Below are 21897 nucleotides of genomic sequence, written 5' to 3' on the forward strand. Positions count from 1 at the left end.
CCTTTTCTCTTCCCTGCAAACTCTATCTCACAGAAGAGATGTTGCGAGTTTGTCTCTGCTGTATTGTTATTTTCATGGAAAGTGTTCGACTGAGCTTCAGTCTATGGTCCCCCTTGCTAAACTTTCACAAGAAACCCTCGTCTAGCTGAAAACACTATCAATAATCCCCCCCACTTTTTATCTGTGCCTAAACCTAAACGTAGATTCCATGAACAAAGCTTCTTTCTTAGAACTGTAGCCTGTGGAATTGTCTCCCGTTTTCCTGCTTTCCGACTGACTACAATATGGTTGTGTTCAAGTCTAACGTAAATAAGTTCTTGATGAGCTGTTCTATATAAGTTAACAAATTTACCGAATTTTCATTACTATTGTTCAATTTCTACTGTACACTCTTTAACCCTTATCCTTGAGTGGCCTCTTGGCCTTGATAATGTGGTGATGCCTGTGTAAAAAAAACAAAACATTATTATGTTAAAATGTCTTGTCGACCAAGAGAAGAGTCTATCAGGCATGTGTGTGCAGTGTGATGATGAATAGAAGCGAAACCTATCTAGATCTTCTGCCTCTAAGTATATATGCCTTTTAATTTAACAAAATATGTTGGCGCTCTGTAAAAGACGCCGTATTTCTCTTACGCTAATTTCTTATCACACGAGGGAAGACAACTTTTGCTACCAAAGTTAGTTTACTCATTAGACAAATCCAGTTCTGGATACAAGTTAGCTTGTCCAAATTGTCATTATTGTTTTCTCAGCCAATAACCAACAACAGCAAGAAAAAAAATAAAAAACAACGACAACAACAGGCCAGCGTGATCACTCTAAAAAGCTTAGTACTGTAGGAATCTATATATTAATATTGTAATAATACCTTTGCCGTACGGTTTCCAGATTATAAATTATTCGATCGGGCGATCCTATTTATTAAAAAGGAGGATAAAAAGGTGATAACATACTATGAATATTAAATTACTATCTAAATATAATTTAATGTTCGTAGTATGTTATTACCTTCTATCCTCCTTTTTAATAAATAGGATCTCCCGATCACTGAAGATGCAACGTAAAAAAAAATTTTTAAATAAAAAAAAAAATGATGGTGCTTTTGGGCCATACGTGAAACCAAAATATACATTCTTAGTCTTCTGGCTAGGATCCAAGAGTAGTATCTGTTCTGTCTAAAGATCCATCCGTCCATAGCCTTGAGCCCCTGGAGGGGCATAGGCCATCCATAATTTTGTAGATGCTTTTGTAGCAAGGAGTTCTTTTTTCGGGGTGAGGGTGCTGGCCCCACATCCAACCTTCCCAGAAGGTACATACAGCACCTAGCCTTCCCAAATGGTCACCCATCTGGTACTGACCAGGCTCAATGTTGCTTAACTTTGGTGATCTGATGAGAACCAGTATGTCAACATGATTGTGCTGTTCTGTCTAAAGAGGGTATAATGATATTGTGGGGTTTCTGTTTGCGCTGGCTGTCTATACAATGGAAATATGTTAACAGACTCCTATAAGGATATTTGAGATAAACCGTAATAGCAGGATATATTCTGGCATTACATTATCCAGATTACTTAGATAAATACTTGGCCTTCAGGTCAAGATCAAAGTATAGTATCTGTTCTTCAGATGCTGCACTTCAATTTCTTGTTCTCTCTCAGTGGAGGAGAAATCCTTCACAACTGTGACAATTTTTATTTTTGTTCCTTTTCTCCACATTAAAAAACGACCCTGGTATCTAACTCTGTCCCGTGGGGAGGCATTGTAAACAGGTGCAATAATATCGTCAGGTCTCCATTCATGCTGAATGTCCACAGATTGGCCAGCAGCAATATATTATATATAAAAGATGCCGTTGTGGAATTTCCACAGGTCCCGCTAGTTAACATAGGAGTCTTATATCTTAATTCAAGGGAGATAACTGTTAAAATGTTCTGTTGATCAAAGGAATGGTCTATCAGGCATGTGTACAAAGTGTGATGATGTGTGGAAATGAAACCTAGCCAGTGAGAGTTGCGAACATCCGGTGGTGAGGCATAATTTGAGAGTTTGACAAATTTTAGAGTCACACCTCTTTATGTAGTTGCCATTATTCCTAGGTTCACTCTTGGAATGGTAGTATCTTCCAGGGTACCATCTATTAGTGAAATAGAATTAGTCTTTGATCTGACTACAAATAAAATTTGGAATCGTATGTTAATTTACGTGTTACATAAATCAACTTTCTCTGTTGAAGGCAACATCTTGTTGGGTCTGCATGTGTAAACATGTGTAATGTTACAAAGGGTTGATATGCCAGGAAAAAAAAAATGAACAAAAGGTTCCAAAATTAAGTAGACATCGCTACAACCACTATTAGTAATTTCCTTTACTCTCAATCTGTGCCTAAAACTAAATGAAAATTCGATGGGCAAGGCTGTTTTTCCTCAAAACCGCTCGTCTGTAGAGCAATACCTCAGAGCTGACTATAACATTGCCGTTTTCGAGTCCAATGTAAAGTTCTTGATGAGCCATCCTCTTAAATTAATTCCTACCCTAGTTCCACCATCACCGATCATCACAGTGTTGTCTAACCTGGCCCTCATTAACCCTGATCCTTGAGTGGCCTTCGTGCCTTGATAAGTAGTGACTCTATAATGCAGGCAAAACAACAGCAATCGTATTAAGGTCCCTTATTTATACACTGTATCCTGCTCAGAGATTGATACAGGCTTGCATTTTTTTTTGGCATACAGACATAACTAATGCACTAGTGCAACTTTGAAATATTTTTTTAGTGCAACAGCTATTATGCATATCGTGTACCTGGTATTAATTTTCTTGAGAAAATTGCAAGTATTTTTTCTGGCAGGAAATAAGGATGAATTTCTTTTTGTATGCCTTCTGCTCAAATCATGTTGCAAATATGTGTGTGCTCTTGCATGCATTAATAAGTAATGCATTGGCATCTGGTTTTCGGAATGGATTATTTTAACAGATATAGGTGTGTGTGTGTGTGTGTGTGTGTGTGTGTGTGTGTGTGTGTGTGTGTGTTTTTTACTACCCAGCATCCATATTTATTTAGTTTGTTGTCTTTTATCTCGCCATCCCGTCTTTATTTTTATTTATTTTTTTTTTTCACTGTATAAAGTTCTGAGGTGATTTTTGGCAATCGTGGAATTCTTGCAGCATCCAGTGAACTGATGAAACAGGCCATTATTAGTAAACACTATGTGAGGAATTTCTTCTAAATGATTTGGCTTCCTTTCTTTTCACCACGAAACATGACAACCGACTGCATAAAGAACTGACAGTGATGATGCTCATCTTCAAAAGTTTTGCATGCCGTTAAGTGTAAAGTTGGACAGGCATTCGGGGTTTTTGTTCCGGATGAAAATCAAAGGCACCATTTGAATCATTACAAGAAAAACTTAGATTCTATACACCTGAGTGAGAATGTTTGTTGGTGCTTCCCTTACACCAAAGTCGAGGAGTCAACGGTGGTTCATTGGTTAACAATACAAACTGACAACCTGGGTGTGCCAAGTTCGAATCCAGATCGTTCCACAGAAACACTTTCACTTAGGGATGTCGGCAAGCAACTGATATCCTTGTAGAAAGAATTCTTAATAGAAAGATATTGGAGAATAAAATGCTAACAAATCAGGAATGATACAAACAAAAAACAAACACACCAAAGCCAACAGAGTCTAAACCATTGTTATAATCGCTTTTTTCCCTATTGGTTGAGGTATAACCTTAGTCTTGTGGACGTCTAGGATAAAATTATATTATATAAAAGTTTTAATATAAAATAAGCAAAAAGACCAAAATTAAAAAATTATCCTATCTCTGTTCTCTCTCTACCTCTCTGTCTGCATATGCGTATGCATATACAGATGCGTACACCAGAAAAAAAATGTGATCCATTGAGTCATCCATTGAGCTCAGGTTAAACTGTTTGAATCGGGGGAAAGAGAAAGTTTCTAAAGCCAGTTAAATATTTAAAAACAAAAATACAAAATTAGCATCTTTTTACCCTTTCTCTTTCTTTAACTACAGGTCAAATATGCTGCATTGATTGACTCAGCTTTAGTATAATAAATGATTGTTTTATATTATATACACCCTCCCCATTATATTATATACACCCTCCCATGCTTTGCCTTCTCCATTTGAGAAAGGGTTAATTTATTGCTAATTGCTTGTAGAGCGTCTACCAGGAAATGCCTATGAGGCTGACCAGGTATTTTTTTCAGGTTAGAGTAATGTCCCTCTAGGATGCTGGCGCTTAAAAACCTACTTTCCGACCCTTGTGTCAGATCATCCCATTGTGGGTAGTTGATAAATATATTTCTCGGTTTGTGTGTCTATCAGATTATTGTTACTGTATTTGATGATCCATTAGACATAAGGTTTAATGACTTTTCAGGATTAGATATGATATCGTTAGCCAGTGTCTTGTCGGTGCAGATCACAACAAACGTCCCTAGTTATGTTGTATTTGGAGAGTAGTTTCATAAATAAAGCCGTGCTTTCTGTGCTTTTTGGACCCCCTTGGAGAAGTCAACCGAAATCTTTTTCCCTAATTTAAGGTGCCAGTAGGGTAGCTAGAGATAGACAGGCTGGCGTTTGCCTTGTTGTAAATAATTTGCTTGCTAATTGGAGTGGGGGGGGGGTTATTTACTGCTTGTGAGTCGACTTTGCCTGCCAGTTCACCATAACGCCTCAAAGTTTACCTATCTGTAGGGAATTTTGCAAGGTTGGATTTGTTCCGTTTCGTTCCAAATATTTACTAATTTATTTTCATTTTTTCGTACAAAAACGAAATGAAACTTTTCATTCAACTTGGTTTTATTAATTTGGAATTTTATTGTCTTATTTTTACTGAGTTAATCAACATAGCATATTTGACCTGAAGAAAAGTTCGTTTTTCGTTTTGCTTTGAATACCTATTTAGTTACAACCAAAAGGTACCAAGGCTTAACAGAAAACCATGAAACATGAAAAGTTATAATTAGGCAACCCAAAAGTTGTGTTTATTAATCAGGTTAAGTAATTTGACAAAGTAATTATATAAAAAAAAACTCATAAATCAATCAAAATATTTTAATTTCAAGTTATAAGCACATTCAATGAGCACTAATAGCAATTGTTAGGTTGCCCTAACTATAATAAGAAACGAACAAAATAAAATGAAACTTTACTTAAACGAAACAAAACATTGTATTTTGTAAAATTTTTGCTACGAAAGTTTGGACCCCCCTCCACACACACCTTTGGTATTTCCTGGCTCCGCCCGCCCTTGCCTTAACTAGTTATTGATAAAAATCTATACAGTTTCACAAAAACGCACCCCAAGAAAGCTAGAGCTTACATCATCCGAAACGTTGTGAATATAACGACAATAATGACAATCTAAATGATGCGTGCATGTGTATAAATAAATGTGATTCGTTGGGTCACCCATTGAACTTTGAACTAAATTAAATTAATTGAATGGGAGTGGAAGGAGAGGAGAGTTTTCAAATCTACTTTTTAATATTAAAAGAAGCAAAAAGACAAAATTAAAAAAAATATCCTTTTTCTGTTCTCTCTCTCTCTCTCTCTCTCTCTCTCTCTCTCTCTCTCTCTCTATCTCCATATGCATATACAGGTGCGTACAGCAAAAAGAAAAATGTGATCCGTTGAGTCCTCCATTGAGTACAGGTTATATTGTTTGAATCGGAGGAAATAGAAAGTTAAATATTAAAAGAAAAAAATACAAAATTAGCATTTTCTACTCTCCCCTTTTCTTCAGGTCAAATATGCTATGTTGATTAACTCAGTAAAAATAAGACAATAAAATTCCAAATTAATAAAACCAAACAGTAATTTGACGTTTCTGAATTTTTGAAATGAGGATTGGTTATTTCTATTATTTGGATTCTTTGAACTCCTGTTCTCATCTTGAGTGTCATTTTCACAACGTCTCGGTTGATATAACCCCCGACCTTCTTCAGGTGTATCTTGTCGAACTCAGGAATGTTTCTGTCGAACTCGAGAGTTTGGAGAAAATTTCGAGCGGAACCCTTTATTTACTTCACGGGGGTAGCGTGCTCTTGTTCCATCAGCCATGACTACATATTTAATGTTGTGACCCTTTGGGCTGTGATCATAGCGTAGTATCTGTGTTAACTACAGCAAGCAGGGCCAAGGGTCAAAACATTATTACTATTAATTGATTTGAGCGACGGCAGGTCGCTGGATCAATTATGATTAGAAAAATAAACAATTAAACTGGGAAAAAATGATTGACATATAATATAAAATCGCAAAAGGAATGTGAAAATAGAAAATAGATGTAAACATGATTTTGGTTTGCATAAACAAATAACTAAATTGGGGTTACATCAGCTGTTGGTCTGAGACACGTGATGAGACACGTGATGAAACGTAGATTTGGGGAGATTCTAGGCAGTCGTCAGCTGGACATCAGAGGGAACGGACGACTCAAGAGGGGAGTTGGTTTTCATGATGCAGGAAGCGGCGTCATTTCAGGTAGCCAAGATGTAAAAACATGTAATCTCTGGAGATGCTGGCCGGATTATAAAAATAAATACTCGTAAATAATTCAGGTATGTGTTTTGTTATTTACATCTGTTAAAAAGAACTGTTTGTCTACAACTGTTTCGATACGTCCACGTCAATCGTTTCCTGTTAGAACTGTTGCATAAATGTCAAATTATACACACTAGACTATCAACTAAATGATACGACGTATATACATACACGAATTTACACGTACGTGAATATACAGAAAAAGATAAACTCCACTGTTCAACATGTACGTCGTTATAGAATGTATTCATACACACAACGTAACAGATAGAGGTCCTAAGTAATTTGCAATTGTATTTTCCGGTCGCCCACACTGAGGATTGAACCTTCAATCAGAAGATCTTATTTGGGCCATGAATACTATGTGATGTAGAATATTTAATAGGGGTTTACTTGTAGGGTGAAGTATCCTCATACCAGGTTATCCTGATAAACCCCTGTACAGAAAGACCTTACAAACTGAAGGGCAGTGTCCAACAGGCATCCAAGTTCTGTATGTATGTGTATATAATTACAAATAGCTAATTGACAATGTAGGAATCCTTGGTTCCTTGAAGGAACTAAGTTCTATGTAAAATGCATGTTTTCCTTTTGTTGTAGATTTTCTTCCAAAAGGAGATCTTTTGGTGAGCTGCATGAATAAAACATCCTGTTTATTCCAGGTTATTTGTGTGCGGAGCAATTGTCAAGTTATATTGAGATGCTTTGAAGTTTGGAAAATAAAAAAAACTAATAAATAAAGACTCAGTCATTGGAATTTAACGTACCATAATTTTACTGACAAATGTTGCTCCAAACAAAATGGCAGTATAAATCCAAAGAAACTTTAAATCATAAAAAGCTTGCAGACGAAGATGAAGATTTCCCGGTAGGTAGCCAATCTGAAGAAATCTTGAAAACCAAAGTTCCTTCTAGTATGAAGAACCTAAAGTATGTGCCCGAATTCTAAAATGTCCAGTATATTTAATGGAGTGATTTTGATTTCTGATTGGTCGGTAGCAAAGCGTACTTCTATTTGATTGGTCAGTTCCTATCATCCCTGTCTATAAATAGAACCTTCCAGTTTGTTGGAGTCATACTCTTTTATCGATACCAAAAGTATTGCAACATATATATATATATATATATATATCAACCTAAACATGGAGTATAAGCTTGTCATGACGAAATATGCTTTAGGTAACTTTTAAAATTGAAACTGGGAAACCATTTCCAAGTTAGAACAAGAAAAAATGTTATTTTACTAGAATATTCTCTCCTGATTGTCTTTTATCATTTCTTCAGCGAAAACCAAAAAAAAAAAAAAAAGAAACGAAAAATAATTGAAGAATATTCCCGAGAAAAAGAGCACATTCCACCAAATATAAATGCCGATTTAATACAACTGGAAATGTTAGATTCCGAAAAAAAAAAAAAAATGTTTGAAAAACAAAAAAAAAAAAAATGCCTAAATCACAGAGAATTATTGTCTTATTTGAATATTGATAAGACTATATCTATCTGTAATGTTGAGTTAGATTTTATTCAGAAGAGACTCATTATTGAGATGCAATGTTTACTACACACGTAGAACACAATGGCACTTAGTAGCATAAATAGGGTGTCTAAAATGTCGCAAATTGTCTATTATCTCTATAATCATAAAACTCTGAGGATCTTGAATGTTTGTACATCAATATTTCAGATGGTGGAAGAAGAAAAAATGATGTAAATGAAGGGGGAAATAAGAAAAGGCGAGAAGAACGGAATGATTTAAATAATGGAGGATAGAGAATATATATATATATATATATATATATATATATATATATATTTAATTATTTATTTATTTGTTTTATATTACTTATCAAACAGTAATCTACAGATGCATATTTCGAGATCTTAGCTTGACTGTTTCTAGGAATCGAACCGGAGATCATGTGTATTATGGTCTGGTGCATTAACCGTTACCCCACGAAATCCTAGATCATATTAAGTGTTATTTTTATCGCTTTAAAACTTATGTAGATTTTATATATATATATATATATATATATATATATATATGGAGAGAGAGAGTCTATTATGGTATCTTTTTTGTTGTTTAACTTTTACCCCCCACCCTCCGCCAAGCCATATTCTCACTGAAGCATAAGGGGTTACTGGAGTATGGGTAAAATGGGTGAGGAGCTGAACAATCAGATGTTTGTTCACATTACGTTTAAATTTTTGCATGTTGGTACGGTCGAAGGAAATGGGGAGCAGAGACGGAATTTCATAGACAATTGGTTCGAGTAAAGAATCTAGGAACCTCTACGATGAAAGGATGTGCTTTTACTGTTAGTCATGCGGGTCGGGAGTACGAGTGCAGTAAGACAAAAACACAACGACTATGATGCAAAACTGTGGTGATGCAACAGGAGCTGGAGCTTGGTAGACAGTTTGGGACCTACTAGGATAGAATTTTTTTTTTTTTTTTTTGCATCATGTCCAAGAGGAAGAAGTTTGTTTGTGGTAACAGTACTGCATGCATGGGTGAATGATAGGTCAAGGAGATATAGGATACTGCCAGATGTGAGGAGTTTTTTTTAACCCACTGTGTATTTTCTGTGATATTTTGATTTTGTGAAAATCGGATTTATCAAAAAGCAGGTGCTTTTTCCCCCCCCCATTGATTTCGTTATGAAACAACAAAAGTAAAAGGTCAGACAAGTTCAACAGTATCGATGTTGATACTTGTACTTTCACAACGTTTCAGCCCACATAACCTCCCATTATTATCAGCTGCATCTTTTTTATGGAACTCTTGAACCTATACGGAATTTCAAATTGAACACCTTATTATTCATATATTTAATGGAAATTGCTCTAGACAAGTCATGAAGCTGCTTGATGTAAGGAGCTAAAAAAAATACTACTTCAAGTTTAAAAACTCGCTAACAATTAGTGTTAGATGGATAAATGATGACCCAGAAAACAGTAATTCTTTCCCTTTTGTCAGAAACATCGTTCATAATAATAAAAAGTGAGAACTACGAAGCTGCCAGAAGTAAACTTAAGGTTCACTTCCTAATCTCTTCATTTAATTTGCATCGAAACGTGACGCAATGGATAAAGGCATTGGTTAACAATCAGTTCAAATTGGCAATCTTCTAGTAGTTGAATGTTCAATTTTTACTCTTGGCGGTAATATTTAAGAATAATAATATAAAATATATATTTGTACCTGCTCATGACTAACAGAAACTAAGCAATCTCACCCCCCATACACCTACACACTTCCATTTTAAATTCTATAAAAGGTTCCTGAATTCAAATTAAAAATTCTCAAGTTCAAAAACGTTCACCTGAAGAAGGTCAAAGGTTACATCGTCCGAAATGTTATGAAAAAACTCAAGGTGAGAACAGTAGTTGAATAATCTAAATAATTCAAAGTATTGGTCTTCATCTCAAAAATTCCCAAAGCACAACACTTATAGTTAATGAATCCTTGTATGCAGTTAATTGAACACAAGTTGCTATTTCACCCATGACAGGGGAAATAAATCGGGAGTTAATACCTTCTATTACAGCATTAGTTCTTAAATATCTGCAATAGATTCAATTTGGTTTTAATTCAGCATAGCCGATTTCATAGGCTGTGGTGATATCCATTAAGCTAATTAAGCACCCTCTAATTATGGGTCAAATAGAAGAGATTAAACACTAAAGCCTTTCCATGGCCACTAATCTACAAAATTATACTTGTTCAAGAGACAAAATGAATGGAGAAAGCATTAGAGATTTGATGGCTTGAACATAAACATAAATGTTTTTTTTTTTTTTTTACTGTTATTTCACCCTAAACAAGACACTGCCACCTTGATATACAAAACTACTATTTGGGGCCAAATTTCACACGGATATTATGTAGGGAGTTGAGCAGCGAGATATCTGTTCACATTACACTTTAACTTCTGTATGTCAGTACAGTCAGAGAAGCAAGAACCCAGAAGGGAATTTCGAAGTCTAACAGTTTGAGGGAAGAAACTATTTGGGTATGTTTTTTCGGGATCTAGGGATCTCTAGAGTGTAGGGGTGGGATTTTTTTGCTTGTCAGGTTAGTCGGGAGTATTTACGTCAACGGGAGTACAAGCAATTTGAGTTCGTCAGAGCACATCCCATTAAAATACTTGTAAAACATACACAGGGATGCAACATGTCGGCGATGGGACAGAGGTTGGCGTTTGATTACTAGTGTGGGACCTTTTCGGTTGGCAACTTTTTTTTTTAACGCTGTCTAAGAGTGATAGACTTGTGGCAGATGCACCAGCCCAGGTGTTGCATGGGCGAATAGTGGCTTTGTAGAGGTACAGGATACACTTAGATGTAAATAAGCTTCTATTACAGTAGAGGGAGCCCATCTTCTTCGCAGCGGTCTCGATAATGACCTCATTATATTTGTTCCAATTCATATTACTTCTGAATGGTAGGCTGAGGAGCTTGAACCGAAGTACTTTCAGGTAGTGTATCATTAGCCACAGCAATTAGTAATGGTCAAATGGTAAAAAAACCCTAAGAAATCAGTAAAAGGAAATGAATACAACGATTGCGGTCAAGTCTGAAAAGAAAATAGCTTGACTATGTCAGTATGCTGCTACCAGATTAGGCTGTCTGAAGATACCAACTTCCTGACCTAAAATGCACCAAGCATTAATGCTATTGTTTTACATTTCCCTTTGCAAAACTCAATCATGTCTTGCAAGGTTAAAAACAAAAACAATTTTCCTCTACAAAACACCATGAATAAATATTTGAAGATATAAAGAACTTGAAGCATAATTTTTTTTTTTTTTTTCCAAAAATTACTGAATTCAACACTAAATAACCTGAAAAGTCTTGATATGCCATAAGGCGAAACAACCAAAGCAAATACCATGAATAAATACCATACTTTGGAGTAATTACGCCAAATCCAGGGGTAATTGCGCTAACTAAAAAAAAAGTGCTTGTTATATGCATGGTTGCCAGAAGAGCACTTTTAGCCAGTTGGCGCAATTACCCCGGACTTGGCGCAATTACCCCAAAGTACGGAATTTTAAAATATAAAGAAATTGTAGCATAAACTTTTTACCAAAATGACTGTATTTGGCATCAAATAACCTGAAAACCGTTGATATGTCATAAAACAAAACAACCAAACCAAACAGCCCATGTTAGACTTGTTCTAGGTTTAACATAAACGCAATGATCATTGAGCAGTTAAATATATGCATAGAGGCTTATTTAAATTGGGAACAATTCATTTCCAAATGAGTAAAATCTTATTTTTTCGCATACCAGATAATTTTCTTGTTTTGCTCTAACTCGGGATTTAGCATCCTGCCAGATGCAAGTAAATTCACCCATTATCTCACTCTTTCCAACTGAGATAACTTTTTGTAAAGATCTAACCGTCTCTTTAAGTGCAACAGTTTGTACCTCTCTTACACTTGGTTCACCGGGTATATTTGCCAGGTAGTTTTTCCAAATTGTTTTTCGTGAACATGATTGTTCCTATAATGACTGGAATGATGGAGATCTTCCTAAGATTCCAATTTCTTTTCATGTCGTACATAATATCTTTGTATTTCTTATCGTTTTTCCTCTCAACTTTGTTTAATCCAGCATAATTGGAGACACTTACTAAGGTTGCTTATTTCTTCTTCTCCTTCTTCTTCTTTTTCTTCTTCTTCTTCTTCTTGTCCCATATCATATGCCAGGTTTAATAGCTCCGTTTTCAAGGTATCTAACTGTAGGAATTGCATATACATAGTGGATGGTCTATGATTTATTTCCAACTGTTCTTCTTAATTGCTCTTATAATTACAAGGATGATGGAGATCTTCCCAAGATTCCAGTTTCTTTTCATGCCCTACATAAGATCTTGGTATTGCATATAAGACACAATCACCTTGCAAGCTGAGGACCAATATTAATCTGCAGATACAAGCAAAGCAGATATCTCTGATCTGTTCATTGTGATCTGCATGGACCAGGTACTTGCTAGCGATGACGGATCGAATTCATATTCAGAAGTATTGCTGTTCTGAATGTTTTATCTGGGTATCCTCATTCGTTTATATGGTCGTTGTTGTAATGGATGAAATATTGTAGGGAATGAATGATCAAAAACTATATAACGTAAAAGTATGTGATGTCCTTGTTTGATTTCTGGCATAAAACCAATTGAAAAATCATGGCCAGACAATGACCAGTGGCCATTTTACACTTTACACTGCCAGAATAAAAAAAAAACAACAACAAAACAAAACCCTGGTTTTCACTTTTATACTACCAAGCAGAGAATGGACACAGCAGCATAAGCTAACACAAAACTGCTTCTACATGTTTCAATGAATAGATGGTCAAGGAACACTTTGCATTAGTATGGGCGACCAAAAGGGACAATATTGATTGGTTATAATGGCTTTCTGGTACGAGTTAAATAAACTTTGAACAACTGAGTCAAATAAAAAAGGGTTTACCAATTGAAATGCACAAAGAGTCTGTGTTCAAGCTCGAATGTGTTGATGAATAATAACATATATAGAAATAAATCTCAAGGTTCTATTGAATCGATGATAATTATCACTCTGTGTGGTAACACACACACACACACACACACACACACATATATATATATATGTATATATATATATATATATATATATATATATATATATTCGTAAATAATTGAATTCATTCAAGACGTATTGCAAAAACAAAAACAAATAACATATACGTAAATTGCGATATATCCGAACAGTCAGCGAGGTGGACGAGGGGTAAGGCTTCTTACCATGGGGTCCCGATTTCGAATCTCGCTAGATTCAGCCATTCTGATGAGTTGTAGACGACGAAACACGTGTCAGTGGATAATTAAAAATATATATATATATATATATATATATATATATATATATATATATATATATATATATATATGAACTCGGAGATAAAAGTGGTAGAAACAGGATAAAAAGTGCTCAATACATTAGTAGAGCTGGATATGTTTTTATTTTACAACCTCAAATGTTAACTTAGTCCATTACGATCGTTTCAGCAAATATTTTTCTGTATGGTAGGGGAAATATATGAAGAAATAAGAATATATAAATAGGAAGATAGAAAGGGGTAGAGAAAAAATGCATTAAAAGGAGGGGGTAGCATGAAAGAAGGAGAGGGGAGGAAAGAAAGGAAGGAAGGAAGCGTGCGTGTGAATCTTGGAGACTGGTCAGCTGGATTAAAAGATAGTTGGTGTGGGGTTAAGTTTTTTAAGTGGGTTGACCGTGTTGGCAATAAGGGTGTTGGTCAGGGTGGAGAGTGAGGGTTTAGATAGGGTGAAGGGTTGTTGAGGGGTTTTTTTTCCGGGGGGGGGCGCATTGTTAAATATTGGCAGTTAAATGTATTTTAACATACTTTCTACTTAATTAATATAAACTCCCTGAAAATTTTGGGTATGGAATTTATGATATGATGGTTGGTTAAATTGAGGGCTGGATAGTTGCATTTAGTGTACTTTCTATTGTTTATTTGTGGCGATTACATGCTTTAGGTAAGAGTTGGAATTCAAATATATATATATATATATAATTATATATGAGAGAGAGAGAGAGAGAGAGAGAGAGAGAGAGAGAGAGAGAGAGAGAGAGAGAGAGAGAGAGAGAGATTAAATGAAATACTAAATTGCCGTAGGATTACAGATTATATAATACTGTAAACTTAAAGTCCAAAGAAATATTAGTATCAACTAGCTGACAGCCCAGTGTTACTGGATTGTAGAATATGCTTAAACATAATATTTTAATTTATGCAAATTTCGTTTGTATTATTATAGAATCAATCTTCTATTGATTACTATCGGGGGTTACCCGGCGTTACCCGGATATTTGGAGGTGTAAAAGCAACAAAAATGTTAGTAGTCAGGCAGGCTCGAACCTGTGATGTGAAGGCAGAAAAGAAAGTGAAAGAAAACGTGACATCTTACCGTTACGCTACGGGGCCATAGGAAGTGAAAAAGCGTTCAAATTTTGCAATGTCAATCAAAAAGTTAACTTGCTAAGTGAATACGCAGGTGCAGACATAAACGTTGGCTGAAGGCCAGTTCAGCTTTCTGCTGTCTCATTTATTTGTTTCCCCACGATGTTGGGGAAACCAATTTCCCCCGAAAAAGAGGGAGCTCTCAAATGAATAGCAATTGTCTGATATGAAGGGTTTTCCCCGTATTGATCAAAGCTGATTGCTTTCAAGATGTGCTGGCCATGAAGGCCAGCAAGCTGATTTGATTCGATCCAGTTTCACTTTATTTATATGAAAAAGACAAACAAACACTGGAAACCAGGTTAAAAAAAAAAGAAAAACTTCCTCAAAATAAATGTAGAGACGACGACCGTTCGAAAATCGTAGATATTACAATCTAGGGAGTATGTAAAAAGTTCTAATATTTAGTTAACCCCGAGACCCCCCCACCACCACGAAAAAACCCTTTGCTGGACATGCAAAAACGTGTGTAGCCGTTTTGCCTTTTATATATAGCGGGGGTACCCGGCATTGCCCGGGTGTTTGGAGGTGTAAAAGAAGAAAAAATAGTGTTAGTAGTCAGGCAGGCTCGAACCCATCACACAAGGTGGAAAAGAAAGTGAAAGAAAATATGACGTCTTACCGCTACACTATGAGGCCATAAGAAGTGAAAAGCATTCAATTTAGCGATGTCAGTCAAAAAGTTGACTTGCTCACAGGTGCAGAAATGAACGTTGCCTAAACGCCAGTTCAGCTCTCGACCATTTCATTTGTTTCCGCACAATGTTGGGGAAACAAGCTCCCCCGGAAAACGGGGAGCTCTCAAATGAATAGCAATTGTCTGATATGAAGGGTTTTCCCCACATTCATCAAATGTCCTGGCACGAAAGGCTGCTGACGGCTTTGCTTTTGATTAGTTTCGCTTTTATATGAAAATGCCGAACAAACACGTGACAGAATGAAATAGCATGAATTTTGTAAAAGGTGGTCAAATAAAAGATATAGACGATCTCCGTTCGCAAATTGTAGATATTACAATCTAGGGAGTATATAAAAAATTCTAAAATATAGTACCCCACCCCAAGAACCCCCACGAAAAAAGCCCTTGCTATACATACAAAAACGTGCACGCCACTTTTGCCTTTTATATATATAGATTATATATTACGAGGAATAATTTGCCCAGTGGACTAATTCACAAAAAAATAAAAAATAACAAAATAATAGTGATAATATTGTTCATCAAATTTCGTCTGTGTTTGTTTACAATATCACATCAGCTGATATTTGGACTTGACGATGCATGCCGTGGAAAAATCATTTCTAATTAATGTTTAGTTTTAAAATATGCAAACAAAGAAATGATTTGCAACGATTTTAAATGGTACCTCTTCTTTTCTCGTAAATTGAACTCATTAATAAGAACAAAAATGAAAATATAATGGTGAGGTACACTCGGTCTTGAACAGGGTAACATTCGATCTATAAAACTGTTTTGTTTTTTTTTTAAAGAAGAAATGATTGGCTGAAATTTTATAATTTCCTTTGACGATGCAAAGTAAAATAGTCTCATTAAAAATTATTCTTTTTTATCTATAAGAGAAAAAAAGCTTATGTAAGATTGGAGTTTTTTGATGACTGATACTTATCAGATGAATTTCTGTACAAAACATATCTAAGAACACTGCCAGACATATATATTAGCTTTGCGTGAAATTTGCAAAAGATAGGCTCAGCCATTTCGGAACCTATAATATAATAGAACAGATACAGATATTTATAAGATAATCGCAAGCAGATAAAAAAACTCAATATGCAAAATAGAGCAGTAATATAAATAAAAATTCTGAATTAAATTATGTAGATTCACAACAAAATTTATTATTTGACAAATGAGTACAAATAATTTTTAATGTTAATTCCTTAATCCATCAATTTTTAATGAATGGTTCATCTCATCGGAGGAAATGTTATTAGCAAAATAGATATGGTTAATTATAAATTTTACTTATTAGCAATTAAATTGAAAATGAAAATTGAAATGAAAGTGTGAAAAGCATACTCTATGGTTGAATGAATATGTTTATTTTGATTATTGAAACATGGCGGAATTAAACAAAATATGATTGCAACTACTCTTTCCTTTATTTTTTTTTAACTGGATTCCTTAATATTCTTCTGATGAGTCAGAGCAGAATAGATTCATAAATTGAAATAATAATTACAAAAATGATTCTGCGCTACGAAACAGATGATGTCAAGAATTCAACAGTTAACAGGCTGAAAGAAATAAACAATAAGATGGGCAACATCTTGAAATTTAGAATATAGACTTTTTGTCATTTATATAAGATAAAAATTAAAACTGTAAGCTGAAATTTACAATTAAATTTATTGTTCAACCGAATACTCCAAAAAACAATTTTCAAAGTTCTTATTCTGTGTAATTTCAAAGAATGCTATTCTTGCTATCAGAGGACAGAAAGAAATCAGCAAATTATATTTGTAGCAATGCTAAAAGTTCCTGATTACGGCATTAAATGAAACCGCAAATTATTATAGTCATAAATTGCAAAATTATATTTGTCCTTTAAAACAATGACTGGGAAAGTGTAGGTGTAGAAAAACTAAACATGAACGGGGAATAAATTTGCAGCTTGGATGAAGACTCTTTCAAAGGTAATCCGAAATATATATATTCCAAACTTCATATTTGTTCAATACTCTAATGGCCACTGATTATGATAGTCCGCTTCACAAATGACTAAGTTCACTTCATTTAAATGTTAATTGCAAGTTGCTGAGAGGAAAAACACTCCACAAAGCCAAAATTGCCTTTGCTGATTGGATTTTAATCTCCGGTTCATCAGGTGTTTACATAAGCATGATACACTAGTCTCTATAGATATAAAAAATTCTTAATATTTATTGAAAAAATATTATGTGTTTATATATATATATATATATATATATATATATATATATATATATATATATATATATATATATATATAATGTGTGTGTGTGTGTGTGTGTTTTGATTGTAATGCGAATCTTTCATTTATCTTCCAATTTATTTATTGGGGTCGTGCATTATATTCGTCTCGCTACGTGATAATTAATATCTTTATGTTCCGTTGAATTAATGCTTCATTGTGTTTTAAATAGTTGATTTCAAATCCTCGGAGGCCAAGAAACGAATTGTTTATATTGTTTGTAAGTTGATGTATCGGCTTCTTGACTGAAGAGCATCGCGTTTGATCCTCTTTTTTCTTTTTGTTGTAATAAATGAAAAACCAAATGAAGCCGAGAAGCTAAATTGAGTAAAAAAAACGTTGTTTTTTTTTGTTTTTGTGTTTTTTTTTAAATTTTTATTTTGTGTATGTGTATGTGTGTGTTTTTTTTTTTTTTTTTTTTTTTTTTTTTTTTTGCATTTCCAATATATCTTAGTTTCCAGAGCGAATTACATTTTCTCCAGAGGGACAAAGTAGAGATGGAAGTATTAATTCCAATTTAGATATCAAGAGGAAGAAGAAGAAAAAACTAAAACAACAGCAACAACAACAATGATGATGATAATAATAATAATAATAATAATAATAATAATAATAAAGACTACAGACTCATCGGGTCTTTATTATCTGTTGCCTGCAACAATTTCCCCTTCTCCAGCTTTCCACCATCTCTCTCTCTCTCTCTCTCTGGATAAATGAGGTGGTTACATAAATTCAACAAGAACAGATATATATGTGTGTGTGTGTGTGTGTGTGTGTGTGTGTGTGTGTGTGTGTTATCAGAAGTTTTGTATAAAATCATAGACAAGATAAGGAAAACTAAAATCATCAAAAATCTAAAAGTTGGTGATAGGAAGGGTTGGTTAGCGATATAAAAGAATAAAAAGGGAAACAGGATTTTGTAAGAGAGGGGGAGCGGGGGAAGATGTTGAACCACAGTCTTAATTGAACCATGTATGAAAAGGAGTGCTCTAAACAATTACGAGAACAACCACACACAAAAAAAATCTTGTATTGCTTTGTATTTTATCATTTGAATTTGACTGGCAACAAATTAGTTTCAGCTCTTTCTTTGGCGGCAGAGGAGGAAAACTGTTTTCTTTCTAAAGCATGTTTCATCTCCATCTCCCTCCTCTTCTCTCTCTCTCTCTCTCTCTCACACACACATTCTCTCTCTCTCTCTCTCACACATTCTCTCTCTCTCTCTCTCACACACACACACACACACACACACACACAAAAACACACACACTTTAGTGTAAAAGCTCAGAAATCAAAAGGTCACTTCCTGCGGATAACTGTTGATCCTTATAAATATCCGAGTGTTCCAGAAGTTTCTCTCTTACCTCTCAATTTTTGGGTTACTAAAGGAGAGCAGAACATTCAGTTTCCCTAACCCAATTAACCGGTTTAATATGTTATAGTATATTTTTCTTGTTGTCTCTTGGTCTTTCCCTATTCCAGGGTAAGAATTCATCTGGTCTGGTGGAGTATCTAGCTTAACGCTGATACTTGAGACAACATTATTTGAGCTTCGAATACTTTAATATGGATATTTGATAAGAGTTTACTTGTAGGAGGAAGTAGCTTCACGCCAGGTTATCCTGACAAACCCCTGTACAGAGAGACCTTAGACACTCGAAGATAGTGTCTAGTAGGCATTATTTGTACGGGTGTGTATGCGTATGTATGCGTATGCATGTGTGCATGTCAAATAGAAGTCAAAGGCGACTTTAGCCCACAGTTAAGATTCTGTGACCAGTGGTAAAATTACACCTAGCCCCACTGGTGATTCTTGAGTAAGATGAAACATATATATGGGGATATTTATTATGATTAATTATATATAAAATCATCCACATACTGTTTGGCTAATGACAGTTGGCGATTTTACTGACCACAGTGCTTAACTGAAGAAAAGAGAGACACACACGCATACATATACACATATATATATATATATATATATATATATATATATATATATATATATATATATAATTGTTGGTACGAATAGTTGGGTTTAATGACTTTGTTTGATAAAAATTCAATATGGCTTAATGGAAAAATATAAAGGTATTTTACAGCTTCTCTTCCAATTTTCGGATTTTTACCCTGTCAAATCACATTTCAATTCCTTTTGACGGATTGATCGTTGTTATTTTTTCTGATGAGTTAAGGGCATAATAGATTCACTGATTGATATAATAATTAAGTGATTGATTTTGCGCTACGAAACAAATACTGTCAAGAATTGTATAAGTCAACTGAATTAAAGGAATAAATTATAAGATGGTCAAGATCATGAATTTCGGAATATAACCTTTTGTCATTTATTCTCTATATTGCTCTGTAATTACATTGAGCTTCTTATAGAAGGATTAATATATAATAAGAAAATATATTTCTACAGAAATATATATATACATATATATATGTATATATATATATATATATATATATATATATATATATATATATATATTCGATAATCATTGCTCCTATTTATTTGGCCGTGTGTAAACGATATCTTATTGTTAACATAAATACTAATGGTACTCCATTAACGAGCTAATGTTGATGTAACCTCCGATCTTCTTCAGGTGTGTTTTTCTAAACTCGAGAATCTGCAACGAATTTCGAACGGAACCGTTTACTTAATCCAGGTAGCATGCACTTGTTTTGCACCCAGGATTGAGTAGAAGTAAGTAATTCTCAATTGTATTTTGAGTTTCGCCCACACTGAGGATTGAACTGCCAACACCAAGAAGAGTGTCACTTTGCAAGTGAATTTTACTAAGTATATCAGATGAAGTCCTTGGTATTCTGTGCAGATTCCCAAGTTCAACAGAAAGATCCCCGAGTTTGAAAAGATACATCCGAAGAAGGTTGGGAGTTACATCAAGTGAAATGCTGTGAAAATGGCACTCAAGATGATAACCGTAGTCCAAAGAATCCAAATAGTACAGACAATCAAACCTCGTCTTAAAAATTCAGAAAAGTAATTATTTTCCCTTTGTCAGAAACTTCATTGGCAGAATGTGAGGACTAAAGGAATAAGGAAGAAGTTTAATAATCCCTCCCCTATTTTGTCATTCAGTCCTCACATTTAATGAGCGATGTTTCTGACAAATGGCGAAAAATGCTGTGCTCTGTGCCAGCTATTGGTTTCCATTGAATAATTGAAGATTTTCGATCCTCTCATATCATCATCATCATCATTCAACTGCCAATGTGTCCCTCTTATTCTTCTCTTTGATTGTTTGGGATATGGTAAATCATTAGTTTAAAAAAGAAAAGAGTTCATTTATAAATCAGTTGATGTAGTTTTCTTCTGATTATCTACCTCTCTATATCAACGCATTCATACCACACTCTCTATAACAGCACATTCAAATCTATCTACTTCTTTATTTCAACCCTTCCATGATTCTCTACCTCTCTATATCAACCAATTCATGCCTACCTCTCTATATCAACCAATTCATGCCTACCTCTCTATATCAACCCGTTCATGACTACCTCTCTATATCCACCCGTTCATGCCTACCTCTCTATATCGACCCGTTCATGCCTACCTCTCTATATCGACCCATTCATGTGTACCTCTCATGTGTACCTCTCTATATCGACCCGTTCATGCCTACCTCTCTATATCGACCCGTTCATGCCTACCTCTCTATATCGACCCATTCATGTGTACCTCTCATGTGTACCTCTCTATATCGACCCGTTCATGCCTACCTCTCTATATCGACCCATTCATGTGTACCTCTCATGTGTACCTCTCTATATCGACCCATTCATGCCTACCTCTCTATATCGACCCGTTCATGCCTACCTCTCTATATCGACCCGTTCATGCCTACCTCTCTATGTCAACCCGTTTATGCCTACCTCTTAATATCAACCTGTTTATGCCTACCTCTCTATATCAACCCATTCATGCCTACCTCTATCTGTCTATTTATCAACGCATTTATGTTCCTACTTACATAAAGCAATTCATATCTGTTTCCATTTGTATTAGTCCAGTGATATCAATCTACCTCTCTACATCGGCCCATCATATCTATCAATCTTTCATACTTCAGTCATATCTATCGATCTCAGCCTGCTCATATCTATTTATTTATCTTTTATTTCTTTTATAACCCTAACCTCTCTACCATAGTTAATCCATATCTACCTCTTTTTATGTACCAGACTATTATTATTTTGCCTACCTAACTCTCTATCTGTTCAAAGCTCCATCTTTCTAAACCCGCTCACATCAATCAACATCT

The 21897-nt window shown here is 34.8% G+C and overlaps 1 protein-coding gene and 1 pseudogene across 13 annotated transcripts in view; one reads left to right on the plus strand and one right to left on the minus strand.

Annotated features, from left to right (window-relative positions):
- LOC145303663 (protein still life, isoforms C/SIF type 2-like) overlaps window positions 1-21897 on the plus strand; it is a 1026311-nt gene that overhangs the window by 531612 nt on the left and 472802 nt on the right. The gene's annotated exons all lie outside the window — the stretch shown is intronic.
- Window positions 1313-1429, minus strand: LOC145240427 (5S ribosomal RNA; annotated as a pseudogene).

This window comes from Euprymna scolopes, chromosome 19 (genome assembly GCF_053919585.1).
Source record: "Euprymna scolopes isolate OS-2025 chromosome 19, ASM5391958v1, whole genome shotgun sequence".
Taxonomy (NCBI): domain Eukaryota; kingdom Metazoa; phylum Mollusca; class Cephalopoda; order Sepiida; family Sepiolidae; genus Euprymna; species Euprymna scolopes.